The sequence below is a fragment of the Pleurodeles waltl genome, chromosome 12 (assembly GCF_031143425.1).
Source record: "Pleurodeles waltl isolate 20211129_DDA chromosome 12, aPleWal1.hap1.20221129, whole genome shotgun sequence".
Taxonomy (NCBI): domain Eukaryota; kingdom Metazoa; phylum Chordata; class Amphibia; order Caudata; family Salamandridae; genus Pleurodeles; species Pleurodeles waltl.
This window is the reverse complement of record NC_090451.1, coordinates 439,358,631-439,382,663: the sequence shown is the minus strand read 5'-3', so window position 1 is coordinate 439,382,663 and position 24,033 is coordinate 439,358,631.

Genomic DNA, 24,033 nt, shown 5'->3' with positions numbered 1-24,033 from the left:
CATACAATTTAAAAATACATTTTTTGGTAAAGTCGTTTTTTTAGATTGCAAGTCTGAAAATGCCACTTTTAGAAAGTGGGCCTTTTCTTGTTTAAGCATTCTGTGCATCTGCCTGGCTGCTAAATACTCGTCTGGATTAGACTGACAGTTGGGCTGTTTTTTAATTCACTCTAAACAGTCACAGAAAGTGGGACTTAGGTGTGTCCTGCATATCCTCATGAGTCTTCCTGCGCTAGAGTGGTAGGAGGAGCTGATACTTGCACCTGAAGAGGACTGCGGCTGTCCTCCCACAAAACAGTCTTCAACCCACTAGACTGTGTCTGGGAACAGTGCACTATAAAGATTGTCCATTGAAGTTTGCCTACTTCAAAGGCAGAAATTAGTATAAGTATTGGACTGCTGACCTAACAACTTCAGAACACTTCTGGACTGAGGACATTCTGCCAGGGAGAAGAGTTGGATGCTTGAGGAGGACCTGCCACTCCGCCTGTTGCTTTTATGTGCTGGCCTGCAGCTACTACGTCTGCCATGAGAGTGAAAGGACTGAACTTTGCTTTCTACATCCTCCTTTCCAATGTTCTCCAAAGGCTTGGCCTGAGCTTGCTTCCTGTTGTGAAGTCTCAGGCACATCAAAGACTTTATCTGCCAGTGCCTGAGCTCTTCTGCTGAGAGTTCTGAATTGCCAAGTGTGCCAAATCCAGACATTGGGCCCCTGGAAGTGGAAGCTGGTAAACCTGAAAATTCACACACCGAGACGTTGCAGCAGAACAATCGATGCAGCACTTGTACCGCTGCTGAAAAATCGGCGCATCGCCTATGAAATCAACACCTCGCCTGCTTCAGCACAGATCCGTTGTTGCAGTGTATCTGGATTTTCCATGCATCATCCCTGAGCGTCAAATCTGCAACATCACACGAGGAACCAAGGCTGCATGTCCGTAAATAGATGCATCATTCTACTATGAGGGAAAACACTTGATGCATCTTCTACCTAGCAGGAAAAGAATCAACGCACCACTTCACTTGTGAGTAAGGAATCAATGCATTACTTGCTTTTCTGACACATCACCCCTCCTGCAGTTTTATTTCTGATGCATACCAGGCATTTTGTGCTAAAACAATGCATCCATTTGTTTCTATGGATTAAGACTCATTTTAGTATAAAAAGTTATATCTTTACCTGTGTATGTTGAATTTTTGTCATTTTGGTCTTCTTTTACTCAGATAAATATAGGCTATTTTTCTAAACTGGTGTGGAGTACTGTAGGAGGCTGGCCTGGTTTGTAGTGGGTACCTTTGGTACTAACACCTTATAGCAGGTCCTGTTGTCCTGTATTAGTGAAATGTAGTAGTGTTCTAGCAGCTTAGGCTGGTAGAGGTAGCTATAGCAGAACAGCTTAGGCTGCAGTAGGAGACATGCAAAGCTCCTGCAATACCATTTATAGTTACACAGTACTTCTACACAAGTAAAGACAATACTCAGTGTTACCAAAAATAAAGGTATTTATTTGGGTGACACAGTACCAAAACTATGTTAGTGACAATACTCCTTCTGGAGGTAAGTATTATACACATTTAGTACACTAGACACTGAAATTAGACAAGTAAATAGTCATAGAACAATGCAAGCAATAGGAAATGCTACAGATTGCAATGGGAGAAAATAGGTCTAGGGGCAACACAAACCATATACTAAGAAAGTGGAATGCGAATCACAAATTCCCTCTGTGTGAGGAGGAAGAGGGGCCTTTCAGCACTTCAGAGAGCCCTCAGGATGCCGGACAGCACCTACGGGAGTCCGAGGACATGGGGACAAAGGAGGTGCAAAACGCGGTTGGTGCATCACAACAAAGGAAGGTCCGACACCGCCAGAGAACAACTCAGCGAGTTGAGTGTCACAGGATGGAATGCTGGGGACCTGGGCCAGGCTGTGCATGAAGGAATTTTACAAATAGTGCACAGAGGCCTCAGGAGTTGAAGAAGACGCAGTACTCAGGGGTACCGTCGCTCTCTGGGAAGGCAAGGACTTACCTCCTCCACATTGCGTCAGCAGGACCTCATGACAGTCTATGTCGATGGGCTCCATCCTCTGTGTCCTTAGGAGCATGCTTGTCACTGTGAGAGGAGTCCAAGGGTACCGGGCATGGTCTTGGAAGGTGCCTGCTTGAGCAGGGGAGTGACTCCGTCACCCCACAGGAGATTTATTTGGTCCTTCTGGTGCAGGAGGAAGACAGGGAGTCCTCAGAGCGTGCACACCATGGAAACTGTTGCAGTTGCTGCCTGGAGCTGAAGTTGCAGAGGAAAAGTATCCCTTGTGGATACTTTGTTGCTGTACAGCGGTTCCTGGAGCAGACTGGATTGATACGAGGTCAGAGGATGAAGTAGTAGTTACAGAGGATTCCTGAAGGAAACTTGTAAGCAGAATCTGAAGAGAACCCACAGAAGAGACCCTAAATAGCCCTTAGAGGGGAATTGGCTACCTTATCAGGTAAGGACCCATCAGGAGGGGTCTCTCACATCACCTGCTGGCAGTGGCCACTTAAAGCCCTCCAGAGTGCACACTGAAGGAGCTCTGGGCACCACCCCTAGGGTGGTGATGGACAGGGGAGTGGTCACTTCCCTTTCCTTTGTTTAGTTTCGCGCTGGAGCAGGGGACAAGGGGTCCCTGAACTGGTGTAGACTGGCTTATGCAAGGAGGGCACCATCTGTGCCTTTCAAAGCATTTCCAGAGGCTGGGGAGGCTACCCATCCCCAGCCTGTTACACCGATTTACAAAGGGAGAGGGTGTAATGCCCTGCTTTCAGAGGAAATGCTTTGTTCTGCCTTCCTGGGACTGAGCTGCTCAGACCCCAGGAAGGCAGAACCGTGTGTGTGAGGTGGCAGCAGCTGTAGCTGCAGTGCAAGCCCCAGAGAGCCGGTTTGGCAGTACTGGAGGTCCATGGTGAAGGCCCCAGGGTGCATGGAATGGGCTCCCCAATACCAGATTTGGAATGGGGGACAACTCCATGATCTTGACATGACATGTTACGTGGCCATATTCGTAGTTACCATTGTGAAACTACATATAGGTACTGACCTATATGTAGTGCACACATGTAATGGCGTCCCCGCTCTCACAAAGTCCTGGGAAATGGCCCTGAACTATGTGGGGCCACCTTTGCTAATGCAAGGGTGCCCTCACACTTAGTAACTTTGCACCTAACCTTCAGCAAGTGAAGGTTAGAGATATAGGTGACTTATAAGTTACTTAAGCGCAGTGAAAATGGCTGTGAAATTATGTGTTGGTTATTTCACGCAGGCTGCAATGACTAGCCTGTACAAGGGTTTGTCTGAGCTCCCTATGGGTGGCAAAAGAAATGCTGCAGCCCATATGGATCTCCTGAAAACTCCAATGCCCTGGGTACCTAGTTACCATATACTAGGGACTTATAAGGGGGGGTCCAGTGTGCCAATTGAAATTGGTAAATGAAGTCACTAGCCTACAGTAACAAATTTAAAAGCAGAGGGAGCAGAAGCACTGAGATTCTGATTAGCAGAGCCTCAGTGACACATTCAAACACTACACTGACCCAAACATTAAGCCATAAACTATGAGGACTGGGGTCCTGACCACCAGGACCCCAGTGAGACAGGCAAAAACATACTGACATACAGATAAAAATGGGGGTCACATGCCCAGGAAGATGGTACTTTCCTACAATACCTCATCATATCACTCCATTCTAGGGCCAATTCAGTATCCTTCCCCTCACTAGGGATACATCTCCACAAACTAGCTCCCCAATCTGCCTCAGAGACCTTGTGCATTTTCAGATCAATTTCATAGGCCTCAAACCATCTGTCTATGCCATCTCCCACCAAAAAATCATTGGGTATGTGGACCCTCCTATCAGAGGCCATAGAAGAATTGTTGCCACCATCACTGCTGGATTCCACCTGTCTAGCCTTGATGTCCAGCTCCCTCAAACAGTTCCTGAGACAACATCATTTTTTCCCTTCCATGTTCACTTTTTCCTTCCGAGGGCTGTCTCCTTTCCTCTGAGGCCTTTTCTCTCTCCAATCTGAGTTGAGCCAGCTCCAATTTTAATTTCTTCTCCTCCCTCCTGCCCTCCAGCTCCTCTGGGGTCAGGCTTTTTGACAGCACACTGCTTCCTGCCCCAAGTGGAACTATCTTTCCATGCAGTCTGGTTGTCCCCTGTCTTGCAGGCAATCCCAGATTCTCTACTGAATGCCGGTCCAGATCATTATCAACCTCTATCTCCACATCATCCTCTTTAGGGTCTCATGTACTAAATCCCTTGAGTCCAACCAGGCCCTCAGCATCTTTTACAGCTCCATCTTCTTGGTGAAGGCTTTAATAGAAACCCCAAACTCCTTGCACAAATCCTTGAGTTGTTGCACTGTATACTTCTCCAATATGGACAACTCAAACTCCAATTTTTGAGGTGCAGATGTAGTTAGGGAAGCTTTCATCAGAGACATGATTTAAAATAGCAAGAATGGCAATCAGTGAAAATTGAAAAATTAAAATTGACAATTTAGAAAAAGATGGAAAGAAATGCCTTGTAAAATTGATTTGAGTTTGTCTAGATGTGAACAATAGTATACCCCACTTTCCTGTAAGGCACTGCACAAATACAAGTCCTATCCTCACCACTGATCTCCAATGTTAGACATTGGGCCCATATTTATATTTTTTAAGCGCTGCATTTGCATCATTTTTTGACGCAAAAGTGGTGCAAATTTAGAAAATACGATTGTATTTTGTAATGTTGTACCATTTTTGCATCACAAAGCGGAGCAAATGCGGCGCTAAAAAAGTATAAATATGGGCCATGGTCTCTAGTTGGAAGAGGTATGCTCCCTGTCCAAGTAGGGACCACAATCTTAGTCAGGGAAAGTCAGATACACACTCTACATTAGCCTGTGCCCAATCTGGTAGCCAGGCGTAGAGCAGTCAGGCTTAACGTAAGAGACAATGTGTAAAGTATTTGTGCAATTCTCAGTACAGAAACACAATAAAAGACACCACAAAAAGGACTCCACACCAATTTAGAAAAATATAGAATATCTATCTGTGTAAAACAAGACCAAAATGACAAAAATCCAACAACTAGAAGGTGAGATATAGAAGTTCAAAGTATTCAGATAGTTTAAACTTTCAGGAATGCCTGCACACAAGTTAATCAGGAGCTTTATTATTCCACTGTGACATGGTAAGGGTTTCAAAAATAGCACATTATGCAAGTAGTGATTGGTAGAAGATTTTTGTGAGTTCCATGCAGCGGTTGGTAGAAAGTTCAACACATCTGAAAGAGGCCACTCCGGCCTGTTCTCTGGCAACAGTACCTTCGCACGAGACAGCAGGTTGGGGCAAATCTCCAGCATCGCTGTTCTCCAAGCAAAGAGCTCCGGAGGCAGTGATGTCCTCAGTCCAGCATTAGCGAGTTGCGCTGTTGAGGCTGAGAGAGGTCGGGTGGCAATGATGTTGTTGCTGTATTCAGCATTGCCCTGACAACACGTCAGGCCATGGGTGCAGTGAACTCGCTCGTGTGCACCCCGAGCCTGTTGCTTATCTCCTTTGGCATACAGTTCATCGCAGCATGGGTGGCTGACATCTTCCAAACATGGAACAGATAACTCAGTACACTGAATTCCATAGGTTGAAGCTCGTGCCTCCTGCAGATGAAGTGCTAGTTTTCGGGTGAAGCAAATCACTCAGTCCCTCATTGGAGACAGGTGGAATCTTGTCAGTTTCTAGTTGCCCCACTTAGAGTCCCACAACAACGTTGGTAGAGGGAAGTCTTTGATGGCCCTGACACTTCCAGGAATGGGGGAAGCCAACAAGCGCTTGGAGATACTTTAGGTTAAGAGGTTGTGGAGTAGGCTCAGTCCTTCTCATTGCAAGAGGCAGCAGGCAGCAGGCCAGCACAGCAAAGCAAATAACAAAGGGGCAGTCCCTCCGGGCAGTGCAGGTCCTCTTCTTGGCAGAGTCTCCTCAGGACCCAAATGAGAACTGATTTGGTGGGGTTTAGCGTCCAGTACTTATACCCAAATGTGCCTTTTAAATGGAGAAACTTCAGAGAGGTCTTTGAAGATCACAATGTCCCTGCCGTCCTTCCTTCGCTCTAGACACTCTACAAGGGTGCATGCAATACTTTGTGTGGAGAAAGGCATAGCTCTAATCAGGTGTGGGTGTCAGCTCCTCCCACCCATCCAGCCCAAGAAGACTCATCAGCCTGGTGACGGGCATCAGGAAGCAAATGTCACACCCAAGCTCCCTTTACATGTGACAGTCTAGAGGTAATGCACAAAGCCCAACTGTCATTGACCTCAAACATATAATCAGAGATAGGCAGAGGCACAGGATGGTTAAAGTACGAAAATGGCAACATTCTAAAAGTAGCATTTTAAGATCTGCAATTTAAAAACCACCTTTACCAAAATATTTGTTTAAATTGTGAGTCCAGAAACAATAAACTCCAAGTTTCTATCTGCTCCCAATCGGAAGTTACACTTAAATGGTGTTTGAAGACAATGTCTAAAGGAGAGACAGGCCTTGTAATAGTGAAAAATTGTTTTAGTAGTTTTTCACTACAATGGACATGTTAAACTTTAAAGTACATATCCAACTTTTTTAATACACTGCACCGTGCCCTTGGGGCTAACAAGGGCCTACCTTAGGGGTGACTTCCATGTAAGAAAAAGGATTGTTTGGGCCTGGTAAGTGGGTGCACTTGAAATGGCAGTTTAATACTGCACACGCAGGCATTGCAGTGAGATGCCTGAGACACGTTTAAGTGTTACTGTAGTGGGTGGCACAATCAGTGCTGCAGACCCACTAGTAGCATTTAATTTACAGGCCTTGTATACCCATAGTGCACTTTAGTAGGGTCTTACAATTAAATTAAATTTGTAAATTGTGGATAAGTTAACATTGATATGTTTGAGAGTACAGAGCACCTGCACTTTAGCACTGAGCAGCAGTTGTAAAGTGTGCAGAATCTTAAAAAGCCAGCACAAATGAGTCAGAAAAACAGGAGGTCAGAGGGCAAAAACGTTTGGGGAAACCAGACCAAGGATGTCGTATCTAACACAGAGGTCTGGGTGATGGACATCATAGAGAACTCTCCAGATGAACACAGTAGTAAGATTTCATGTTTACATCTAGAGCATTCTGCAATGCATACTTTATACTGATACAATGAATCTATCATATCTGTACATCATATGTATCTGACCTCAGCCCGGTTCCGAAGTATTTGTGTTATACATTCAAAAGCCATTTGAGATGTACTGCTGATGAAGATATTCCTTTCAGATGGATTTGCCTTTTTCTTCATAGATACTGAGAAATGGTAGAAATAGTGATTGCACAAATTACAGATAGGTCTTTTTTCATGTGACATGGGCTAAAACTATTTCTCCACTCAAAAGAAAGCTAAGCAGGTCAGATACGTGCTTTGGTGCAACGTCATGGAAATTGAACGGTGGTCCTACTTATACTACCTCTACGATAGATGTGGCTCAATTAAATAAAGCAGGAATTGCTCCAAAAGAAAAAGTGCACTGAGTTCAGGTAAAAACCCTAAGAGATGTATGATACACTATTGATTTGAAGGACAACTAAATCTGAGAACATGCATCCCTGAGCGTACTCATAAAATGAAGCAACTAATCAGAAGTAGGAGGGAGCTTTAATTTCCTCACCTATCAGGATGTTTGGATTTAGATTATTCTGTTCTGTATTTAGCACCACTGGGAATGGCAGAAACATGCCACCATATAATTGTGACCTTTAACTGGAGAAGTGTGACATTTAGGAGGGGTAACAGACTTGTTCTGGACTGTAGCAAAGTTATTCTAGAAGTAGAAACAAGGGGCCCGATTCACAAAGGTAAAGTTAGATGTTTGGTCTGAACTTACACTAAACATCTACGTTTATGACTTTGGGAATTCACAAAGGGCAGTGCGGACCTAAAGATACTACTCGTAAATGCCCGTTGTGAATTCCCAAAGTCGTAAACTTAGATGTTTGGTCTAAGTTTAGACCAAACATCTAAGTTTACCTTTGTGAACCGGGCCCAATGACTGTCGGCCTTCTGTAGAATATCAGCAATAATGTGGATCTGTATAATGGGTACACCCCATTGATGCCCTGTAATTGTCTTCAATAAAGTAATAAACATATTTTTATAAGATGCAAATGTTGTGAGAAGCACTCAAATATTTTGTATAGTCCTTGGTCACTTTATCCAAATATAATTTATTACATTTCCACCTGTGCCCAGTGTTCTGAAAGCCTTTCAATTCTTGTTGAGTTCATCCAAGAAGTTCCAATCACAGTCCATTGTGAAAGTTATTACATTTTAGTCTTCAGTTTTCTTTTCAATTTGTCACAACCTATGTGGCAGCCCAGTCAACATAATGTGTCCCTTAAAAGGACTTTATCAGTGATTGGTTCAGCAGAACATCATAAAATCATTATCAGTACAAATGTTCTTGATATCAAATATTCAAAATCACATTATCTGGGGGATAGAGAATTTGATACCCCTTCTTCTGGTAGTTGAAATGCTGATTTTACTAGTTAAAGAATGCTATTTAAAACAGGATCTCCATTGCAATCACTTTCAATTTCATTCAGGATCTCATCTAGCCCATCTGCTTTCCCTCTCTTTAATTTCTTAATTGCCACTAATACCTCCAACGCACTTACTTTCTGGTTTAACAATGTCTGCAGCTCCAAGGAGAGTGAAGGCAACCCCTTATCTTCCAGCCTGTTTCCTAATTGTACTGTATCTAGGGTAGAAGTTTCTGAATATAACTCTCAAAAGAAATTCACAAATGCTTCTTCGATCTTCTGATAATCCTCTAAATGTATTTTCATTCTCCCATCCACAACTCCTTTTATATAATTCCTACTTCTACCAGTTTTAACCACTCAAGGTACTACCTTCTCATGCCTTCCTCTGTTCTCAAAATTGTTTACTTTAGTTTGCATCCCACTGCTGGTTTTTGTTATCTTCCATCCGCCCTGAACTCTATTTGTTTTAGTAAAGAGGTTGTTCAGCCTTATTTCTGTGCTTCTCCTCTATCATTGCAGAGTTCAACATATCTTCCAACTTGCCAATTTATTTTTCTAACTGGTTCATCTCCTGCCTCTCACTTCTATTGGAGAAGTCCTCTAAACTCTGCAATATCCCACTCAGGTGGGCTCTATAATCATCCCACACATTTTCGATTTGGGCAATTCCTATATTCCACTTAATACAGTCTTGAGTTCTCCTCCTAATCTCCAGAACCTTCTCAGGTTGAAGGAGAAGCTTCCTATCAAAAGTTCACCTTACTGGCTTCTTTTGACCAGCCAGGGCACTATGCATAAATATGGCAGCATAGTCAGACGGGTGGGTTTGGAGATGTTCTAACTTTTTAAATCTACCCAGCTCACAATTTTATACCAGGGAGAAGAAGAGCCTAGAGTAGTGACTATAATTTGTGCTGTGGAATGTATAATCCCTGTGTTTTCCCTCCCTCTTTCACCAAGCATCACATAATTTTAAATCCTCCGTCATAGATAGAAGACAAGCTTGCTTTTTATGGTGAGTTAACCTGGAATCTCAAAGATGATTTATCCAAGCTAATATTCAGTATTATATTAAAATCCCCTTCCTATAAAGACAGGGCATTGAAAGTCCTGTAGGGCTGAAAAAAGTTGCATTAAGGGTGCCTCATCATCAGTGTCTGGTCCGTAGTAACTTTCTGTAGTGACAAAATCTTGTTGCACCTTAGCTCAGCAATTACCCAGTGCTTGATCTCTTGCAACCACCTGCTCAACTCATCTCTGACTTAGCATCAGCTCTCTACACTTTTCCTTAAAAGGTGAATCTCCTGCAGCAGAATATTATGTGTACCATTTCCTTCAGGTATTGCAGAATCTGGTGTTTTTTTCTTTTTAACCCTCAGGCCATTCATATTTCAACATAAAACTTGCTGGTGTAGCCCATATTGATGCCTGATCCCTCACCTATTCCCTTTCAAATAAAGTAAACCTTTAACCAGTCTTAGGTACATTACAAATCTATCTTACAAACTATAATAGAGGACTTTATTGTTTTCTGAATTGTTCCTCTTTGCTCCCCAGCTTAAGCAAATTCCCTTCCCCCAACTCATAGAAAACCTCCCTTTAATGAAATGCCTTCTTTAAATTATACAGCCACGTTTTTGGGGTGATGCTGGTGGTCTTTCAAGTCTGAAAGTGCTAGTGTTCTGACCCTATTCCAATTATATGTCATGTTGGATACACCCAATTGTCAAGGATGGACTTACTTATAAGTCCCAGAATATGGTACCCAGGGTACCAGGGGCATGTAAGTCAGAGTGTCCACTCAGGGCTGCAGCACTGTTTGTGCCACCCTGTGTGTGACAAAGTACAAAATGACTCCCAGCGTGCCACTGCAGACTGGCAGAACAGAATTTTCATGGCAGTGAAACTTTGCCATTAACTCCAACAGCAATGCCACCCTATCCCTTAACACTACATGCACGTCTACCCTAAGGAAGGCCTAGAGCCCTATGGCAGGGAGCTATATTTTGCTAAGTAAGACATATAGGTCCTCATTATGACATTGGCTGTAAATGCTGAATACTGCCGCGGTGACTTCTGCCAACATACTGCTGTGGAGGCGAACATCCGCCTGCCAGATAATGACACATACACACAAAACCAACAGGAACCAGCCACAAGCACAAATCTGCCAGACCCCGTGGACGCGATCAACTGTCAGAAAAGCCACCCATACCATTATGCCACCAAAACAACGCCCTTCAAATAATGACTGACGAATCACCACAGAGGACATTCAATGGCAGTAAAACATGGAGGTGCGCACCACCATGGCGGGAATGGCCACCCAAATACAAAACAAGACAACATTGGCCAGAACAAAAAAAATAAGCCTGACACAATTACACACACCCCACACACCCTCTGACAGCACTATAAAACACCCCCCAAAACACCCACAAACCTTTGCAAACACTAGAAGACTGCCAGAACTTGCCACGTCAATCCCAGAGACAACTGCACATGCATACCACAACTACCCATTCATCCATCACGCACCACACACCACACACCCCACCACATCACACATCACCTTCTGCACAACACACACACTACACAACACCCATGTCCCCACAAAGGTACCCCGGGTCACTGATGAGGAGTTGCAGGTCACAGTGGAGGAAATAGTCAGCCTAGAGCCACAGCTGTTTGGAGCACAGGTATAGCAGAACTCCCTTGTTATGTTTGGATCCCTTAGGTACCACCCACAGTGGAGGAATAGGAGGAGGAGGCAAGCACCTGTGTTCAGACCCCTTGTGGACTGGGCTACACTGGAGGACAGGCACATCATACTCACCTATCGTCTGGACAGGGCAACAATCACAGGGCTGTGTGTACAATTACATCCTGATCTGCTATCCCTAGCACCACAGTAATACCCCCTCTTGTGCAGGTACTATCAGTGCTCCATTTCCTGGCAACAGGTTCTTTCCAAGTGACTGTTGGCTTGGCTGCAGGAATGTCACAGCCAGTGTTCTCAATTGTGCTTGCAAGGATTTTGGCTGCCTTGCTCAAACACATGTGCAGCTACATCGCATTCCCCTAGGTTGATGATTTTTCCACTGTGAAGGCTGGATTCTACACCATGGGACACACACCACATGTGATTGGGGCCATTGGCGGGACCCATATTGCCTTAGTCCCCTCGGGCCAATGAACAGGTGTACAGGAATAGGAAGAGTTTCTACTCACTCAATGTCCAGATGGTGAGCCTTGCTGACCAGTACATCTCCCACATCACTGCCAAGTATCCTGGGTCGGTGCATGATGCCTTTGTCCTGAGGAATAGCAGCGTCCCACGTCTGATGGTAGAACTACAGAGGCACTGAGTGTGGCTTATAGGTGAGACTGAGTCCCCACCCAATGTATGTCAGTGTATGCTTACAGGAGTCATACCCCATGCCATTATGCAAGGCTAATGTGAGTTCCTCACTTATTCCAGGTGACTCCGGCTACCCAAACCTGTCCTGGCTCTTGACCTCTGTTAGGAATCCGAGAACAGGGGCTGAGAATAGGTACAATGATGCACATCGGCGTACCAGAAGGATTGTTGAATGCACCTTCGGTCTCCTGAAGGCCAGGTTCAGGTGCCTCTGTCCGACAGGTAGATCCCTATGCTACTCCCCTGAGAAAGTCTGCAATATTTTTGTGATGTGCTGCATGCTGCACAATTTGACCCTCAGACGGCATGTGCCCTATCTGCAGGTGGGGGGGGTGACAATGCACTGTGGCAGCAGTGGACACTGAGGACAGTGAGGCGGTGGAAGAGGAGGAGGATGTGAACAACAGGAACATATCATACAGCAGTACTTCCAATTACATTCAGTGTTTTGCTGTGTGGCTTTTGTATAATGCCAGTCAGTACCTTTGCATCCGGAATGACTGTCACCTTATGCCTTCCCTTACTGCAGATGTTGGTGTGGTTATAACAGTGTAATGCTGTGATGTGTACAGACTGCTGAGACACATATGTAGGATGGATGAACACATTACAGGCCATTTGCACAGGATCATGCAGTTCAATACATTGTACATTTCCTTCAGATAAAGCACTATTACTCGCTTTGTGTCCAATGGTGTTTATTTATAAATTTGGTATACAATGCAAAGTGCAATAGGGTGGGTGGTTGTTGGGAAAAGTACAGTGTACTGGGCCAGTCTGTTTGTAGCATAGGTCCAGTGTCCAAGGGGCCATAGGAAGAGGAGCAATGGCAGTTCAAAGTGGACATGGTGACACAGTGGAACACAAGGGGGAAATTCAGGAGGGGCCCACATACTGGCGGTGGCTTACCCAGAGCTGGATGGGCGCTTGAGGGCAGAACAACAGCCACAAGAGGGTGAGTACAGTGTGTGTGACATTCATCATTTGTTGCCTTGCATGGGATTAAGATGCAGGGTTCTAGTCAGTGGATCCCCTCTATGGCAGTTTAGACATTGCTGCAGGGTCCAGCTTAGGTATCTTGGGTGGTATGCATATTTTTAATTGCTAGGTAGCTGGCTTTCCTTGGAAGAAAGGGCTTAGTTTTTCCTAGTAGGTGTGCAGATGGCAGTGTTTGGCTCATAACTGCTGTAGTACCTACCCAATGGTATGTCAGTGTGATCCATACAGCCCATACTTAGGCCCTCATTATGAACATGGCAGTAAAGCCTGTTACCTGCTGTGGCAACGCTGAACAGAATCCCGCCACTGGCGGTGAACAGAAACCCGCCATATAAAGATGCAAAAATCTGAATCCGCCAAAATTTGCACAGCCACTAGTCACCACCAGGACATTGTCGGAGGAAATCCAGGACATCCCTCCCCGCTACCGCCGAGCACCCAAACTCCCCGCCCTCCAAATAATGATGAACAAATCACTGCGGCGGTCAGTGGATGTCGATCAACCATTGGGGGTACAGAACACCATGGCCAGCAATGGAACCCAACAGTAAGAATTGCACCCATTGGCAAGTTTGAAACCCACACACCTGACACACATCCACAACACTATAAAACATTCACAGACATACCCACAATCCTTTGCATCGCCAATAGGACAACTGAGATAGAGAACACCACAAGCAGACACTGAACGCCACACTACATGAATCACACACCCAACCACACAACAGCACCCTCACCTAGATTCACACAACACACCACTCACAAAACACACCATGGCACCCCCAAACACCCACGCTTCACAGAAAGGGAGCTAAGGACCCTGGTGGATGAGATACAGAAGGTCGAGCCACAGTTATTCAAGCACAGGTCCAGCACACACCCATCACCAGAAAGATGGAGTTATGGCAGACCATTGTCAACAAGGTGAATGCAGTGGGACACCATCCATGCATGAGGGACGACATCCGTAAGAGATGGAACGACCTGCGCAGGAAGGTGAGGTCCATGACATCGAGGCACAACATTGTAGTCCAGAAGACTGAGGGAGGACCTCCACCAATACCACCCGACTACGCTGACTGGGATGAAAATATACTGGCCATCCTGCACCCAGAGGGCCTCACTGGACTCACTGGAGGAACGGACTTGGGTAAGTCGTCTACAATTACCCCTTATCCACCACACATGTAATGCATGCACCACCTCACCCCTCCAACATCTACCAGGACCACTACCCCACTCAGGCCACAATCACTACAGGCAGTCACCCTGCACGCCCACAAACCCATCAACACGCCCACATGCCTCCCCCTGTGTACAGCCACCCACCCCTGCAAAGAATCACAAAGGCACTACACCACCCACAATGCACCACCACATCCTAAGCAAAATACAATGGTAACCTCACAAAGGCATCCTGCATGGCCCAAAAGTGGAAAACCCGCGCAAAACAGCCCAGCCCAGAGCCTCCCATCTGAATACGCAACTGTAACAGACATGTCCATTCCCCCCAGCAGGCACCACCACCCAAGCCACCCTGACAGACAGGACAAGGAGTGGCAGTGCCCCACGTGGAGACAGAGGCATCACCCAGGACACTGGAGAGGGACCCCTGGACAGTGAGGAATGCCCTGGCCCCTCTCACAGTCCTGGACTGTCACCATCCAGCAGCCCCACCCAGGACACCACTGATACCCCTACCACCCAGCCACCAACATCAGGCCCGGGCAACCGGCACCACACCTGTGTATCCAGGCCACAGACTGGTGGAACACAAGGACAGAGGCCACAGTCACCCCCTACCAACAGGCAGGAAGATGATGGCCCCAGTACAAGTGGTACCGCCAGACTTGTGCAGGGGACACATGCAGAGGGGGCTAGGCATCAGTGGCCCAAGGGGGAGGCCACAGGATGGATGTGGCAGCCCAGGGCATGATCTCTGAGGTCCTGGGAACATACCACCGTACCCAGGACAGATTGGCCCAAATTGTTGCCACCCTGGAGCAGAGTGAGAGGCTGCAGAGAGCCCAACACCAAGAGACCATGGAGCAGTGGAAACTGCACAATGGCACCATAGCCACCATAGCAGGTGCACTGCTGCACCTAGTCCCAACCCAGCCTGAGACCCCTCAGACCAGGAAGCCCCTACTACAGGCCAAGATACAGACCGGCCAAGAACAGCAGCAGCAGCAACTGCACTTGTGCCACCATCCCAGGACACACAGGAGACCTGCACCTCAACCCGTACAGGACAACAGCAGGCACCCAAACGGTCCTTCAGGATCAGATATGGCACCGGGACACCTGCCAAGATCAAGGCCCACTCTAAGAATTGACTCTGACAAGAACTGTCCTTCAAGTGTGCCACTGAACCACCGACCACAACATGCAATTACAATACCAGAAACTTTATATAACAGATGGAATTATTACCACTGCCAACAATCGCTGAGACCATGTAGCCAATATAGACATCCACCAGTAGCCCACTCCCATTACTGTAAAGAGCACCATGGCATCCCTGACACCACATAAAACACCTGTTCACCAATGTAAATGTTCACTGTCATTATGTTGAATGAAAATGAAGTGTGCATGCAATTGTCTCTGAAATCATTTATTCATATCTTAATAGCAGGAATGGCACCCAACGCATAACATGTGGTTGTGACAACAGAATCGTCAAACAAGTTGTCCATAATGTCACATGTCCAAGGCAAACCTGGTCACAGTGACAATGTCTATAGACCCAACACCCCATAGAGGATAATGCATACTGACAGTATGCTGCACAAATAGCAACAGCATCAAATAGTACCACTTAGTTAATGGAAGTACAGTTGGATCAGTTGGTTCCTGGAGTGTACATCTTCCCCCTCCTCATCATCACCATCACTCTCATCCCCTCTCTGAGGAAGCTGGTCTGGATATACACACCCTCTTCCTCCAAGAGGGGAATAGATTCCCTCACAGCCACATTGTGCAGCATGCAGCAGGCCACCACTATTCTACACACCTTTTCAGGCACATAGGCCAGGGATCCCCCAGAGATATGGAAGCAATGGAATCTAGCCTTCAGGAGACCTATTGTGCACTCTATCACCCTGCTAGTATGTCCATGGGCCTTATTGTAATTCCTCTCTGCATCTGTCCTAGGATTCCTCACTGGTGTCAGGAGCCAACGCATGTTGGGGTAGCCAGAATCACCTGAAAAAGGGGACAAAACAGGTCTCTCCCTGACAAACTCATTTGCAGGCAGCCTGGCTGCCTGCTATGTGCCAAAAAGTGTCAGAAACACTTACCCATGATCCATCCTCTGTCCCCTTGTAGTTGTTCCATCATGTGTGGCACACTGTTGTTCCTCAGCACAAAGGAATCATGGACTGATCCAGGGAACATGGCATTCACATGTGAGATGTACTGGTCTGCAGTACACACCAATTGAATGTTCATTGAGTAAAAGTTCTTCCTGTTTCTGTACACCTGTTCACTTACTCGTGGGAGGGATGAGAGCTATGTGAGTTCCATTGATGGCACCTATCACATGGGGAATGTTGGCACAGGCATAGAAGTCTAACTTCATGGCAGGGAGGTCAGCACTTTGGGGAAACCTCACATAGGACTGCAGGTGTCGTACAAATGCTTTCAGAAATCTGGACAGCACAATGCTAAACATTGGCTGTGAAAAATCTGCACCCATGCCCACTGTCACTTGAAATGAGCCCGTGGCCAGGAAATGGAGTGCAGAGAGCACTTGCACTTCAGTAGGGATGGCATTCTGATTCTGATTAGCCAGTCTCAGTGCTGTATCCAGTAATGCACAAAGTTCATGAATAGTAGCACGGTTGAGTCTGTAATTGATAGTGATGTGACGCTCCACCATGGTCCCCAAATCAACAAGTGGTCTGTACACCGATGGGGCCCTCCCACACCACATGGATCTGTACCTAGGAGGAGTGGAGAACACATCTGAGGAACACACATACATCTGACCACAATGTTAAATATTCAGCACTGCTGGCATACTAGTCGACTACACATATGCATAGTAGGATGTTAAACTTGAGTGACATGTCCTCAATGATACATGAGGAAATAATAACTGCGTAGTATTGGTAGATGGCAGTAGACATGTGTGCATGTTTGACACTGTACAGTTGTGGGATTCGTGACATACTGCACATGTGAGGTCGTGTTATGCTGTTGTAGGTGTCCGTCCCATAGGGGACGTATAGCCAGCTGTATCTAATGGGCATTGTGTGACCTCTGTGTTACTTTTTTTGAGTGTCCCATATAGGTCAGCGCCCATCAGAAGAGGGGACTCTGGCATGCCATCACCAGAGAGGTGCGGACCCTAGGGGTCTACAACCAGCAGAGCACCCACTGCAGGAAACAGTGGGAGGACCTGCGGTGCTGGGTGAGGAAGACCTGCGAGGCTCAGCTGGGGAAGTCCTCCCAACAAGGAAGGGGTGCCCATCGCGCACTGACCCCCCCAATGCGGCGCATTCTGGTGGTGGCGTATCCGGACCTGGATGGGCGCTTGAAGGCTGCACAGCAGACACAAGGGGGTGAGTACAGAAACCACTGTATGCCTCCTTGATGGATGTGTGAGTTGGCTGTGGTATGTATGCTATCTAGTGGCAGGGACTCTAACTGATGTCCTTTTACATAATGGCCCCTGTAGGGAGTTGGGTTGTAAGGGTCAGGTCTGCAGTACTTCAGGTCCTTCTGTGATGTAGGGAATGGCTGTAGAACAGGGTTGTGGCCACTATGTACAACGCCATGTGTATAGCGGTGGGTGCTGCATGGTGGAATATTTGCAGGGTGGGTGTATGTGTGAACCAGTCATGTACCTCAATTCAGCTCTTAACAAGTATCTCTCCTGTTCTGTCTACCCATCCCTGTTTTCTTGTGTTGTCTGTGTACATCAGCATCATCTGGCGAGGGAGCTGAGGCACTGGCGAGTGAGGATGCAGCGACCCACAGTTCCACTGAGGCAGAGTCAAGCAACTCCAAGGGGACCAGTGGGTTGGAGGACAAGGGGAGTACCATGGGGGAGGAAACTACCACTGGAGGTACTGACTCTGATACCTCCTCCGATGGGAGCTCCCTCGCAGTGACGGAACCTAGTGGGCCCACCCATTCTGTGTCATCTTCCTCCACCCCCATACCATCACCGCCCTCTCATTTTCGCTCCACCGAGTTGCCCGTGCACGCTCACCCAGAAGGGTGGGCATCTCCTTCACCCCAGGAACCCCATCCCCTGCACCAGTCAGCCCTGCTGCCCTCACAGAGGAGGCTATTGACCTCCTGAGGAACATCTCTGTAGGGCAGACAACCATCGTCAATGCCATCCAGGGGATAGCATCAGAGGTGCAGCAGACCAATGCCTACCTGGATGGCATTTAAGGTGCCGTGTCTGGCCTACAGAGATCTTTTCAGGCTCTGGCCTCCTCTTTGATGGCAGCCAGTGTCCCTGGTCATTCCGTCTCCCCTCCAACCACCTCTACCCCTTCCAGCACCCCACTCCCTTCACCCGTCCCAAGCACACATTCTGACAGCCATGCACACATCTCAACACACAAGAAGCACACTGCAAAACACAAGCACCACACTTCCCACCACAGACATACACACAGCCAACATACAAAGGCACACACAACAACATCCACCTCCCCCAGTGGGTCCACCTCTTCCCCCTCCCTGTCTGTCACCTCTACATGCACAATCACAGGCACTTCATCCTCATTCACTGTGGCTGACCCCATACTTGCAGTCACCACAAAATCAGACATCCATTCATGCACCCCAGACACCCCACCTGCACCCACCACAACGACTTTAGTTGACATGTGCAGCACACTCACCAAACTTGCAGACACACAGACAACATACATTTACACTGGCTGCCAGTCTTGTCCCACTGTGTCCACCCCCCCTCCTTCCAAGACACTCAAACACTCCAAGACCCCAACCCAGCACACCTCAGCATACTGTACAGTCACCCGCACCTACGTCACGCACATCTACACCTATCATGACCACTCCCTCTACCTCCACTCCCACACCTTCCTCCAGGTCCACCTGGATTGCCCCTAAAAAACTTTTCCTATCCTGTGTTGACCTATTTGAACCCACTGGCCCACCCCCTCTCGTCCCTAAACGTGCCCACCTCCTTGCCCTGTCCAATTCTCCCACATTACAGCCAGCCCCTGTCTGCCCTTCCCATTCCCATGCTACCTCACCTGTGAACAAGCGACCTTGTGCTGGCCCAGGAGCATCTGCCGCACCCCAGTCCCAGGCCGCTCCACCAGCTTCTAAAACCAGACCCAAGCCCCCTCCACCTCCCAAACGTAAAGCCAAGCCCTACCCTCCCAGTCGTAAGTCCCCACCCCCACCACCCCCTGCCAGTGTTCCCTGAGGTGCCTGGATACCCATTGTTTGCCCTAGGAGGTGGAGTACCTTTGCACTTGTGAGAGTCAAAATGCAAGAAAAAAGAACAAACCAGGGCACTCAAAAAAATAATTAGTCCATGAAGGTAAAGTTGCAGGAGATATTTTAATCCTTTATATTGGGAGAAACGAAAAGGTACTCATGGTATTCATGTCCATATGTGAGAAAAAGGCATATGAGAAATCAGAAAACAGCCGGGTGTGAGCTAGTGGCATGTAGAACAGCATTGCATGGTGTCGGTTTCCTAAACAGTTTGGTACAAATTTTACCATACTTGATGTATATGGTAAGATCCAAGAAATTAATGGAAGATTGACTAGCCTCATGGGTAAATTTGATATTGAAAGTATTATTGTTTAAATGTTCTGTGAGAAGTGTAAGTGAAGTTGCATCACCTGACCAAAAAACTAAGATATCATCAATGTATCTGCCCCAGTATAAAATGTGCTGCGTCAAAAACGGAGGGCAAGTGCACCACACATGCGTTTTTTCCAGGTATCCCATATAGAGATTGGCATAAGATGGAGAGAACTTAGCCCCCATGGCCACTCCTTGTATCTGGCGATACCAACACCCATTGTGCATGAAAATGTTATTGTCTAGCACCAAGCTTATCAGGTCCATCAGCATATTTGTATGGTCTACTAAGGAGGCATCTCTGGTGTCTAGGTAATGTTGAATGACAGAAAGACCCTCTATTCTCGGGATGCTAGTGTATAAAGAAGTAACATCCAACGTGACTAGGTAGTGGCCCTCTGTCCAGTCATAGTCTGCTATTTTACAAAGTCAGTCTTTGGTGTCCCTGATGTAAGAGGGTAAGTTTTGGACAAGAGGCTGTAGGAAGATGTCTATGTATTCTGACAGTTTCTCCATCGGGGAGTCGATGCCAGAGATAATAGGTCTGCTGGGGGAAAGGTGCCCGTTTTGTGTATCTTTGGTAAGATGTATATGCATGGTGCGGTAGGTGTGTTGTTATACAGATATTTGAACTCCATATCAGAGATCAGGTCAAGATCCAGAAAAGTTTGAAGTTTCTGTAGAATGCATCTATTTACTCCTAACATTGGGTTTGAGGTAAGCTTGAGGTATGCAGTACAGTCCGATAGTTGACGATCCAATTCGGATATGTAATCTGCTCTGTCCATGATCACAATGTTCCCACCCTTATCTGCTTCCTTCATGACTATGTCATTAAACATTCCAAGGGAATGTAAGGCTTGCTTCTCGGCTAGAGTAATGTTGTGCATAGGGATGGACTTATGTCCCAACAAATACTGTTCCTCCATGAGGTAGAGATCGCTGGTGACCTTATTACAAAAAGAATCAATTGCATAATCCCTGGGAATTACAGGTGTGAACTTGGAAGGTGTTTTTAGACCACTAGACGTCCTAGTGTTGGAGTCTATATTTAGATCAGTGAGAATCTCCGCGAGTGATGGCATGGGCCCCTCTGGGTGCTCAATTGATAACAAAGTTTGAATGTCCTTAACATCCTTGATGGTCATTGTGCTGGGGGTGTGATAAAAGGCAGTGAGAGCACGGGAAGGGGTGTTGATATCATAGAAGTATTTGTAGAGTTTACATTTACGAATAAATTTGAACAGGCTGATATGGAGTTGTGTAAAATCTGGAAGTGTGGTAGGTACAAACCCTAGACCTTTCTTGAGGATGTTGGTTTGGTCTGGACTCAGGGGGTTATTACAACTTTGGAGGAAGTGTTAATCCGTCCCAAAAGTGACGGCAAAGTGACGGATATACCACCAGCTGTATTACGAGTCCATTATATCCTATGGAACTCGTAATACGGCTGGTGGTATATCCGTCACGTTTGGGACGGATTAACACCTCCTCCAAAGTTGTAATAACCCCCTCAGAGTTCTAGAAGATAAATTAACTATGGAGATGGTATCGGGAATGTCACCCCTAACTCCACTTTCATTCGTCATTGTTGAGCATTGCGGGTTGTCGAACGTGTGGCAACTCCCTCTGGTCGTCTGTTTGTGTTTGTATTTGTGCTTCCCCCGCCTAATGGCCTTGTGATTACTTCTTCTCTCCTCTGGGTTTGTTTTTGGCCTCTTCGAAAACTCTCCAGTTCTAATAAAAAAGGTGACCTGTGTGTAGACGAAGGTACTGGTGCTTGGTCCCTTGTATCTTCACTGGTCCCACTAGAAATATTAGATATGTCAGTGTCACTAGTCGTGAGATTAGAGGGAGAAAGGTTCTTCTTAGTCATAGAGGATTCCCTATTGCTATCTAGTTTGGTGCTGTCATATTTACGTGCAAAGGTTAACACCCTTCCATTCTTATAGTCATTGTCATCTCTCCTGAGTTTGCGTAGTTTTTTGTCCTTTATATATAACTGGTGTTTATGTATGACCTCCTTAAGGATGTTAAAGTTCTTGTTTTTAATGTCGGGTGAGTCTATGTCGTTAATTTCTTTTTCTAACAATGCAATATCCTGCAAAAGTTTATCTCTCTTAGCCTTGGCATCACGAATAAGAATATCCATCATACCATATGATGAAGTAATTAACAATCGTTCCCACTCCTTTAGTAAGTCAGGGCTTAGGTCATCAAAGGATGGAAATAAAATGACCCTCAGCCCCCTCTGGAGTTGGTTGTTTTCCATATATTTCTGTAAGATCGTGTAGTCCCACCAACATGAGAGTTCCTGTTTTCTTAGTCGTTCGAGTTTAATAAATTTGGTTCTAAGGCCCTCGTGGATAGTGCAAGTAGACTTGTGGGAATCAAGTTGGGGCCATTTGGGCCCATCGGACTTCGGAGTACGCACTGGCCATTGGCTTTCTGTTGGACTTCTGTTGCTCATGGAGATTCATTAAAGTTCATGTGGCCAGTGTTGGTTTTGGCACACTCAGGATCCGTGGTTCATCATTTCTTTGTGTGGGGGTGTTGTGCACATGTGTGTACTTTGGGCAGGTTTAATTTGCCTCGTGTCGGGTAAGTACATCTTGCTGTGGGGTGTATGGCTTGTGCTGTTGTGAGGGGTTGTGGGTGTGTTGCGGGGTGGGTGGAGTGGGTGGGTATGTAACTGTGCCCTTTCTTCCCTTGTTTAGTAGGTTGCAGTACTTACCATCGTCCTCTTGGTCGGAGGTCTCGGTCGTGGAGGTATATTTCAAGGAGCAGGACTGGCATGATTTGCATCTCTCTATCCATGTCTTATTCGGCGTGTTGTGTGTGCCTCCAGTGAGTGTTTCCTTTTATTTGGTTTGTCTCCGCCTGGCTTTGCGTGGCGGCGATTCCCACCCCGGAACTGACAGCGGTCTAGAGCTTCATTATTATTTAATGGGCGGGTAGGGCCTTTCCGTCAGCCTGAAGGCGGCCTCTGCCATCGTTGTCGGCACCCTCTGCTGGCGGTGAGTGGTTTTCAGGCGGCCTGTTTTTCAGGTGGTTCTTTATTCGGCGGTCCAAACCACCTGACTGTTGGTGGTAGTTCCCGCCACTGCCGGGGGAGCGGTGTTTACCACCATGTTCATAATTAGGGCATTAGTCTCAGTTAGTGATAGTGATGTGTATGCCAGTTGTGCTCTTGGTGCTGTGATTGACCGTGTGCTCCCTTTCTTCCCCCTCTCCTTTTGTCATCCTGTCCATGTGTGCATTAGCATCATCTAGCGAAGGAGCCGGTGAACTGGCAAGTGAGGGAGCTGCAGCCCACGGGACCCAGGAGGCTGAGTCCATTGATGCCAATGGGATCAGTGGGGCAGAGGGTGAGGGGAGCACTACAGGGGGGGACAGGAGCTGATACAACTGACTCTGATTCCTCCTTTCATGGGAGCTCCCTGGTGGTGGCGGACCCCTCTGCCCCTGTACAAGCACCGACCTCCCAGTAGCCCCCCAATGAGTTGCCCGTGCTCACTCTCCCAGGAGGGTGGGCGTCTTCTTCACCCCAGGCACCTCAGGCGCAGCCCTCGTCACCCCTGCTGCCCTCAGTGAGGAGGCTATTGACCTCCTGAGATCCATCTCTGTAGGGCAGTCAACCATAATGAATGTCATCCAGGGGCTGGCATCCCAGATGCAGCAATGCCTTCATGGAGGGCATTCACGGTGGCTCAGCTGGCCTACAGAGATCGTTTCAGGCTTTGACCTCCTCTCTGAACCTAGACAGTGTCCCTGTTTCTTCTGTCCCCCCTCCAACTACCTCTTCCCAGTCCCAGTCTCCTCTCCCTCAACCCATCCCATGCGCACATTCTGACAAGCATGCACCCAAAACAACAGCCAAGACTCGCACAAACACAGGCAGAACACTTCAGTCCACAAGCACACAGACAGCCAACACACAGATGCACACACAACATCAGCCACTGCCTCCACTGTCTCCCCTTCCTCCCTCACAGTCACATTAACACTCACACCTACATGCAAAGCATCAACAGTCCCATATCCTGCCACCTGCCCACTCTTACCCAAAGTCACCACAACAGCAGACCCACAGACATGAACCCCACACACCACATGCACAGTCACCACTACCACCATCACCAACTCAGGCAACTCACCCATCTTACTTGCAGACACCACCACAACATCCATCCACATGTCCTGTTTGACCTTC